The 9675-nt window shown below is 33.2% G+C and overlaps 1 long non-coding RNA gene and 1 pseudogene across 1 annotated transcript; one reads left to right on the plus strand and one right to left on the minus strand.

Annotated features, from left to right (window-relative positions):
* Positions 1–1335: 1335 nt before the first annotated feature.
* Positions 1336–2303, minus strand: LOC117151977. Its single transcript, XR_004462170.1, has 2 exons — positions 1679–2303; positions 1336–1527 (listed from the first exon to the last, which is right to left on the minus strand). It is a non-coding gene; the product is annotated as an uncharacterized LOC117151977 (long non-coding RNA).
* Positions 2304–2331: 28 nt separating this feature from the next.
* LOC105681095 lies at positions 2332–6545 on the plus strand (annotated as a pseudogene).
* The last annotated feature ends 3130 nt before the right edge of the window (positions 6546–9675 follow it).

Here is a 9675-nt window from a genome sequence, read left to right on the forward strand (position 1 = left end):
AACCAAATATTGAATTTCTTATCTTCCATGATGCTTATCTAATTACCAAACATTACTGAATCGTGAAAACTCACTTTAGTCAACGTACTTTAGTCGAAGAATTGGAGTAGTAAACATATGTATCACAGTTTCATTTTGTTCTTTGGTATTTAAATTTCTAAACTAAACTTTGTTTTTGAATACCAATTTTTTTTAATTTGTTTTGCATCTTCTGGTAGTACTCGATGAATGGAAACTATGATATACTACATGTCACACCATATGTATAATATTACATCTGAAAAATTTATTACTTCGCGGACATACTTTGACTTTATTAATTTTATTACTCATTTTTGGTTCAGTATGATTGATGAATACAGGTTTCAAAGAAGGAGAAAGTCCAACCTCTATATACATACATTACATTAGGTAGCAAGAGGTCCTGAAGTGAGGGCGTCCGAGAGTTCGATTAATGGTTCGCAGGCAATAAAATAATAAAAAGCATAGAGTTTAAGGAAAAGATTATGTTAATTCCAAAAAATTCCGCGTCGCTGAATTATTCTTGATTATAAATAGTTGTCGTTCCCTTAAATTATTTCTAAAGACTCGGTGGTTCTACAATCGTATTGTTACCTTACAACACATGTGTTCCATCTACAGCATATTCTCAACTCATCGACGCTCATCCAAGATCAGATACCCAGCACCCTCTCACACTCTTAGTGGAAGAGTCTCCTATTGTCTGCAGGCAGTCTACATACACCTTTAATCAACAATCTGCGGATAATGTATGCAGACAATGTCAGTCAGTTCGTATGAGCAAAATTGAATTCTGTCTTATAGGAATGAAAAAGGACGAATAATATTGCTTGGGCCACATATATAATCCTTATCCAACTATGTTATTATGTTATGTTATTATAACATACATTAACATATTATTTGTCAAATCGGTTTACATATTGATAATAAAGCGGTATACTGTGACAGCAAATTAACAAATACGAAACACACGAATTGTACGAACATCTTGTACGTACCAACTTTTAAAATCTATTATTTACAAAGATCATTTCCTTTCGAAGAGTGATACAAATAATGTCTTTGACGTTAACCGTTGTTGCATTCGACATAGGCACATATATCCACTGATTTAATCTTCCTTTGCGAATGCATGACATAACAACTTGAAATAAAGTACAAAAAACAACGCACACGTCCGTGAAAACGTATCTACAAAAATAAAAATCAAATTAATAAGCAAATAATGTAAAGTAGTTAATTAAATAAAAATGAATAAAAATTAGAATTGGCTAAAGATATTTTTACTGGGAAATTTTCAACTAAGAAGGATGATTTTGGTCGAGATGTGTTTATTTGTGTTAGATACATATTTGGTTGTTGTGTGGACACAACAGACTGATAAATTTCCGTAAAATTTGTTTTTACAAGGCTCGTGAAAAATTCGACTTTTACTGAAGATTTATTTTCGGTACTGTGAAGAAACCAAAAATTTTTTCAGACGCCACCAATGACGGAACATCCCTATAGAATGTAAAAGGTTTCATTTCGATAAATCTGTCCATTGCAGAATAATCGTTTGATATATATAAAAAGAATAAACATTGAATTGATAACCTGCTCCTTTTCGAAGTTGGTTAAAAACATCATCTAGCGATTATATGTATTTAGGAACTGTTCATGAATTGTTTACTAGCGAAGGTGAAGACAGACACATTTTATACGGCTGTCTGCTGTTCAACATGCAGTGTAGGGACCCCTCATGCGCCTGTTTCCCGAGGCGTTCGCCGCATAGCATGTTCCTTTGTCGTCAAAGAAACACAGTAGACAGACGATGTTATTTAGAGGAATCGACAATCGGAGTATATGGTATACTCTCACAACCACCAATATTTCTGTACCATAGCAACAACAGTGATGATGGTGGGGACGATGCTTATCTTCCGGAAGACAATGTTATAAAATAAGTCTTAGTATTAAAATAAAAAAACATACAATTTTTAACTTTTTTAATATAACTTTATAGCCATTTTTTGTGCGAAAATACTGCCACTTTTAATTTTTTCCCAATGTTAGTTATTTTGAAGGCTAATTGGATAGGTCAATCGCTGTCTTAGGATAACCAATAGGCGAGAGCGTTTACCTTCTGTTTCCACTAATGCTGTCTCTACCAATGAACTTGCAAACATTCTGATCGTAAACCCCACTCTTATCCCTAAGTTTATAACGAATCTCCGAAAAAACAAATTTTAGGGAGATTTATCAGTTATCGTCTATCGCAGCCAACTCAATCTAACATGTGGCATATACATATAAAGAATTATTCTTGACCGCAACCGTTTTCTTATTTGTTTGTTTATTTGCGTTCTTTTATTCATTTCATTGTATTTTGTTTTCTTTATTTCATTCTTGTAGCTACGTTTTCGCGGATTTGTGTGTTGTATTTTATAGCGTGTTTCACGTATTTTACATTATGAATTTGCAGAACAGTAAATCAATAGATGTTTGCGCTTACGTCAATTGCAACAACGGCCGACATAAAGGACATCATCTGTATCGCTTCCCGAAAGAAAACAGTCCCCTTCTTAAAGAATGGGTTTCAATAATTGGTAAATACAAGGTGTTCGTACTGTGCATATATATGTTTCGTATTTGTCAATTTGTTATATTAACACATTGATGCTGGGTATTTTTTCGGTTATATCTCATTTCTGGGCATCATCTTTAAAAACTATCTTTCCGTTATCTGATAGTAATCGATGAACAAAGGCGATATATAGCAGTTTTTAATCTAGGAATCCATTGGTTCAAATATTTTGCGTTTTTAAAGTTTGGTACTTTCAACCTACTGTATGGTTTACTTTAACGTGATGACCATTTAGAGAGTAAATTGTATTATTTATTTAAGCATATATTGTGTTCAGAATAACAGTACACCGCTCTATTATCAATATTATGTATATGACTCGACTTGTCAAATAACATTTAAATAAAATTTATACAGAGTTATTCATTTAATTCGGAACTCGCGAGAAAATATGAGAATGGCAACAGTATAACGTATATGCTTACTATTGCGGTTAAATATTGCTCGCCATCTATGAGCTGTTGCTATAATTAGAACACAGAGCGATTTGGTTAGAGCCGAAGGACTTTAATTTGCTGTCACAATAAGGGGAAGACGACCGGTGGAAAAGCGAGTCACGCGTTTACACTCGATGATTTCATATCCCTGCGCACTCCCGAAACTTCGAAACAATTCCCACAATACTGCTTGTATTTTTCTGTCTCCATATGACAGTATCCAATTACGCTCATAATATTAACAAAGGCGAACAATGCATAAAACAAAAATGTCATACGAAATAACTTTAACAATGCATTTCTGGAACGATGCAATAGATTCTTAGATAATCAAACCGTAATTTCGAGACTCAAACTCGTTATATCTTGCCTCCATTTATCGAATACAGGAAACATGCGATAATTGCACAAAACGATCCTCTGAATAATTGCACACTCGTCATTCCCTCTACGGAGGGGTGGTTCCCCTGACACATGGATAAGCTTAACGGCTCGCTGCGATCGAGTAGTGTAACAAGATCAAATATCCATGATATCGCTGAGATAATGTATCTAAATGTTAATTTAAAAGTGAAACTTTTCTTATCTTTGACTTTTTAAAAATTAATCTTTTACTAATGTATTTGCGAGATTTTTCCGATTAAATTGAGTAATTAAATACGTTCCAAATTATACCGTGTTTGGTGCCACTTTAATCAGGAAGATGTAAGAAACATATTGGTAAAAGTTTCATTAGTCACAAATTGAAAATATTGAAAGAAAGAAAACAAGCAGATTTGAGTCTTGAGTTAAAAGGTTTGACTTATCGCAGGTATTTATATGTTGCCGACTTTGACTCTTCGTTCCTCTTTCTCTTTCACTCTAGTTTTTAAGTTTTCTTTTTTAAGTTCGGCACATCTAATATGTCAGTTTCCAAAAATAGTATCGTTTCCACATCTGCATAATTGCAACACTCAAATCCCGACTCTTATGTAATTATCGAATGTTTCCTATATTATAAAAAAGCGCAATAATAGTTCGGAAAAAGTTGTGCTTGGAGACGAAGTTCAGTCATTTCTTCAATTAAAATATATTCACGGTAGTGGAATTTATTGATGATATCTTAGGATTTACAATAAAAGTGTTACGTAGATTTTCTTTATTGAACGTTCACTACCGACCACAGAGATAGTGGCGAGCAATATTACTCGATCCGAGATCGAATATCGATAATGAATCCAAAAATAAAACTTCTATATTACTGGCCTATTTTTATGAAATTTTCATCATGTTCGTAATATTTTTCTCATTAAAACGTCACGAAACACGATATAATTGGTTAAAATTAGCGAACTAGTGTAGGTTTCTTCGTAAACGGAAAACGAAGACTGATAAAATTTATTTGAATCAATCATAATTTATGTTACAATGCACAGATATAAGTATACAATGTATAGATATGGGAACTTGATAAGATTCATATAACAACAATGTAATTCTCGTTTATGTATTATACATATATGTGAGGGGAAAAATAAAATTTAGGCTTGCATTACACGGGTGTCTAAGGCTGAATGCATGGCATACCTATAAGCACTCTGTATATCTTATTGATTGCGCCTGTAACATATACACGTGTATATCTCAAATGGAAATAAATGTCAAATGAAGCACTAAACGCGATATGTACCTTGTTTCCCGCCAGCCAGACAATTTTGATATAAAACGAAATACCTTGTTTCCCGACATCAATATGTTTTACTCTTTTCATCTATATTATTTTCTATTACTATCTGTACGTACTACTCTTTTAACAGGAAATCCAAATCTAAAACGTTATGCCAGCTCCACTTTGAGAAACATGGGCGTTTGTGCCGATCATTTTTCACCCGAAATGTTCAAATCAAATCCTAGAAAAAATACGAATAAAATAAGAAGGTTGAAGATGAATGCCATACCCGAACCACCAGAAAATGTATTTATAAATGAAGAAGAAGAAGATGTACAAGCAAGTCAGCTCGTGATCGAAGAACAGCTGAAAGAAGGGGAAGAGGAAGAAGAACGATATCAACATCACCCCTATCACTATCAACAACAGCAAGAGGCAGAAGAGGTAGAAGAAGAAGGAGAAAATGAATTATTTATTAATAAACCAACACTGGACTATACAAAGGGGCCGTTAAAATTCTCTGACAATGAGGATTCAATGGAATGGGCAGCAGTTGAACCACAGATGACTTGCGCAGTACAACATGAGAATTCGACAACCAGAACTTTCCAAGAAATGAAATTGGACAACGAATGTGCTCAGCTGTTGAAAAAAAATAGAAATTTGAGAGCACAAATAAGATATCTCAGACAAAAATTCATAAGAATCAAGAAATCCAGAGATCGATTCCGTAAACTGTTACTTAAAGCAGAAACTGTCGATGGATTTTTAGACAGATATGAATGCAAAAATGACGCCACAAGAGCACTTATTAAGTCGCAGCTGGAAAGTGAAAGCATAAAATATACAACCGAAGAACAAGATGAGTGCGAGGAGAACAATTAGAACAATGATCATGAACTGCAGTCGTATACATAAGTCTGGAGTATCGAAGATGATCCACGCCATCATATGCAAGAATCTATAAGTTAGGAATCTGCAATGTTTGGTTTCACGTTACAGACAAAAGAAACAATTTAGTTCCACCACAAACGAGGTATACTTGTATAGTTCCACGTTACAAGAGAATTAATCTTAGATGACACAGAAAGAGAAATCAATCCTTTATTATATATATATATATATTTTTTTTTTAGTAAAATAAAGAAACTCTTTCCTTTCAAACAATAATGAATTCGTGGGATAATGCAATAATTTTAATATATCCCCAGTAGACAATAGCTTTTTAGATTTAACATTAAACTTACTTTTCTCAGGATAATGTTTTTTTTATAGCTAAACCTAAATTTTATTTTAATAATAATTTCAGCAGTTAGTAGGCCGTGAATGACATATCTGACGTGATATATCTTGAAAACGAAATTTTATATTATTTTTTCACCGATAGTAGTAGATAGTAGTATAGATAGTATTTCATGCTTCAATAATTACATCTTTTAATTTTGTAACTTTATTATATTTTTGATTTTTCGAATAAATCTGAAAAACTAGTATTCTCCATGTGTTTCCAATCTGATTTACGTCGGGAGAACGTGCAGGCCGTTCCAGAAGAGGTATATTGCTTTTCACAAACTAATGTAAAGTATGTATATATTATTTTAAAATATATTTGACGGGTTTCAAAAGCAAGATATCTCGTCATTTAAATAACAACTCAGATAACCATCCTCTACAATTGGTAACCCCGACGTGCGAAAAGCGATTTCAAAGTGAACGTGTTACAATCGATATGACGAGTACAAGCGGATCCGACTGTGTGTCGATCGAGTAAGATCGAGTAGATGCGGTGAGCACACCGCTCTGCGTACCGTCGTTAAAATATATTTAACGGGTTTCAAAAGCAAAATATCTCGTCTTTTAAATAACAGCTCAGATAACTATCCTCTACCAGTACAAGCCGACTTATGAATGGGTGCATTGTCTTGCATAAAAATTAAATTTTGATAAGTTCTAAAGGATTATAACTAATCTTGTAGCACATCTATATAGCTAATTCTACTTATTCTATTTGAACAGAGCTTTGGCCGGAAGCTGATAAGCACACAAAAGTCATAACAGAATCTCCTACAAAGTTGTGTTTTGAAAAACACAACTTTTCTTTTCTTTTCTGAGGTCGTGCCAATAATAATTATAGCCATCGGGCCATCTGGACTAAATATTTTTTCTTCGCTGAATACTACTTACATACAAGAAAAATTTTTATTACAAAACTTTGAGGGATTTTTTTACAATTTTAGGAGAATTTTATTATAATTTTGAAAGAAAAAAAATCATATTTATTGTTTTCCAATATCTGTTCACATCTTCCTTTGCAAATGCAAATTTTTTTTCATTATCGATAATCTATAATTTTGATGCCGATTTCATTTTCAGGATCACAATGTTGGATAATTTTGTAGTAAGTGTGACCAATGGTGTTTCTTGATGCATTTATATTACTTTCATTTTTAATATCCAACAGTGACTTTGATGATCAGATGTTATTTTCAGTACTTCTCGTTCATCTCATGGAGATAATTGTTTCGGCTGGCCTGACCTTTTCTTTTCTCCATGATTACATCTTTTCGTAACATAATTTGCAATTACACTCTTCAATCGATTCGGAAGTTTACGATATAACCATATCTATCTATCATTGTCTTTCCTTTATCGGAAAGTTGTTTTTCATAAGGGATTCTAATTTATAAATGTTGTAACGAACACCAAATGTCAAAAAGGATGTCAAGCAAACAAATAAACGACTGCAATATGGACAATAAAAACGGCAAATATTAATGAAATGCTCGAGATTTAATTCTTTCTCTTCTGTAGTACTTTTTTTTCTAAGTCTATTATATACATCGATTGTTGTTTAAAACTTATTTAAACTATCCTATATATTACTTTAAAACAGAACATAGGTACAATTTTTTCCTAAACTGACAAAATATCTCAATGTGGTAGGGTTGGTATATTTCTGATGTGCATTGTAGATTGCTCACGAACGATACTTCCGACGTACCCAGTGACTTTTTTGTTTACATACTTAACAATAAAAATAATGACGCGTAATGGCAGGAGAGAAAAAAAAGGAGAAAGGACAATGTGCTTTTGTGCTATGGTATGTTATGTTCGTGTTTATTTATATTGCCCATTAAATGAGTGTAAGACTTAGGCTCTCGGCCTATGTTTTATTAGTTTTGTTATTCTTTAGCGACAAATACAATGATTCATAAGACACGACAAATAAGATTCATAAGCACAATCAACATAATCGAATTTTATAACAATATTTATAATAATTAATGCAGTACATATAAAAATACATATATAAATAGTTTTATTTATACATGAAATATAGATCTATTATGTGGTCTATTATGTGATAAATATGGATCTTAATGAATAATAATCTTAAGAAAAGTTTCGACTTGAGAGATGTTTAAGAGATGTTAAGATGTGCATAATAAAAAATTCATCGTGGAGCCACGGCCAAACCTTGTAAAACTGGCGTGGCATTCAATGAGTTAAAGAAACGAAATATTATTTGCCAGTTAGTTTTCAAAATGTTTTTGTTCATAGCATTTACATACTAAATAAGTCCAAGTATATTAAATTTTGTTTCAGTTAGTAGTAAATACTTTTATATGACTGTGATCTCCTTGCGACCTAACTACCGTAAAAATATATTTTCTGACTGAAAATATGATGTATTTGTAAGAAAACACGAATCTTCGAACGCTTGGAACAGTTGCCTGGATTTCATCATCCCGAGTTCTAAAAAGAGATGGGGAAAACACTTGAGGGTACCGTAAATTATGTTCTCTTTTTTACGGTACTATGGACTAGCTGATTCCGGTGTTTGGCGACCGTGATGACTAGCGTATCTGGACATTCCTTATGGTATCATTAAAACGAGCGAACGGAACAGACTATCTTACGCGTATTCTACTATTCTGGTTAAACGTAGTAATTTCGGATAAATCGAACTGCATTTATAATATGTAGATTATATTTTTTTAAAATTCACTTACATATTTATCCTTTACTTTTTCATACTATTCGGTTAGGACACATATATTTGTGGTCTTGTTGGTATAAAATGGTATAAAATAATTTCGAGATACGGAAATCTGTAATAATTACAAGAAGTTTGAGATGCAAATTTTGCAATTATGCAGATGTGGAAAAGATATTATTTCTGGGAACTGAGTTTTCAAACGTGCCGATCTTAGAAAAAGAAACTTAGAAACGAGAATGAAAGAGAAAGAGAACTGAGAATCGAAGCGTTCAGCAACATATGAAAGCTCGCGACAAGTTAAGACTTTTAACTCAAAACTCATACTTTCTTATTTTTAATTTGTGATCAATGAAACTTTTACCAACATGTTTCTTACATGTTTCTGATTAAAGTGGCATCAAACACGATATAATTTGGAGCAAATTTGCTTACTCAGTAAATAATAATTAAATAGGAGAGTGGGTACCCTTTCCCGTCCCAGCCCCACGGGCTATAGTTCGATGTGCGGCTTAACCCCGTTCTTGGGGTTGCCGTGCAAAGTTACCTGGTTTCCCAATCAGGCAGTTGGCAGCGCCAATCTCTTCTTAGACACAGGCATGACGGAACGAAGGCAATCGCTACGAGCATTCAAATTCTCACGGTTTCAATGTCACAATTACAAAACATAGAGACCTGCTGGCCCACACATCATGCGGATAAGGGAATAATTTATAACAGCAATTTATAGTGTTGACGCTTTCCATGCTCTTTCCACAGCCAAGGGTGATGAAGGCCAGGCGGCCGTCCCAGGCGTCCGGACGTCATATTTTCTTACACATGTAAAATAGGTACATCGCGTCAGAAATATTATTCGCAGCTTATCAACTGCTAAAATTATGATTAAAATAACGTTTATGATTTATTATAACAAAAGCATTGCTACAAGAAAAGTAAATTTAAT

Source organism: Bombus impatiens, unplaced genomic scaffold (assembly GCF_000188095.3).
Source record: "Bombus impatiens unplaced genomic scaffold, BIMP_2.2 scf_0565, whole genome shotgun sequence".
Lineage (NCBI taxonomy): Eukaryota > Metazoa > Arthropoda > Insecta > Hymenoptera > Apidae > Bombus > Bombus impatiens.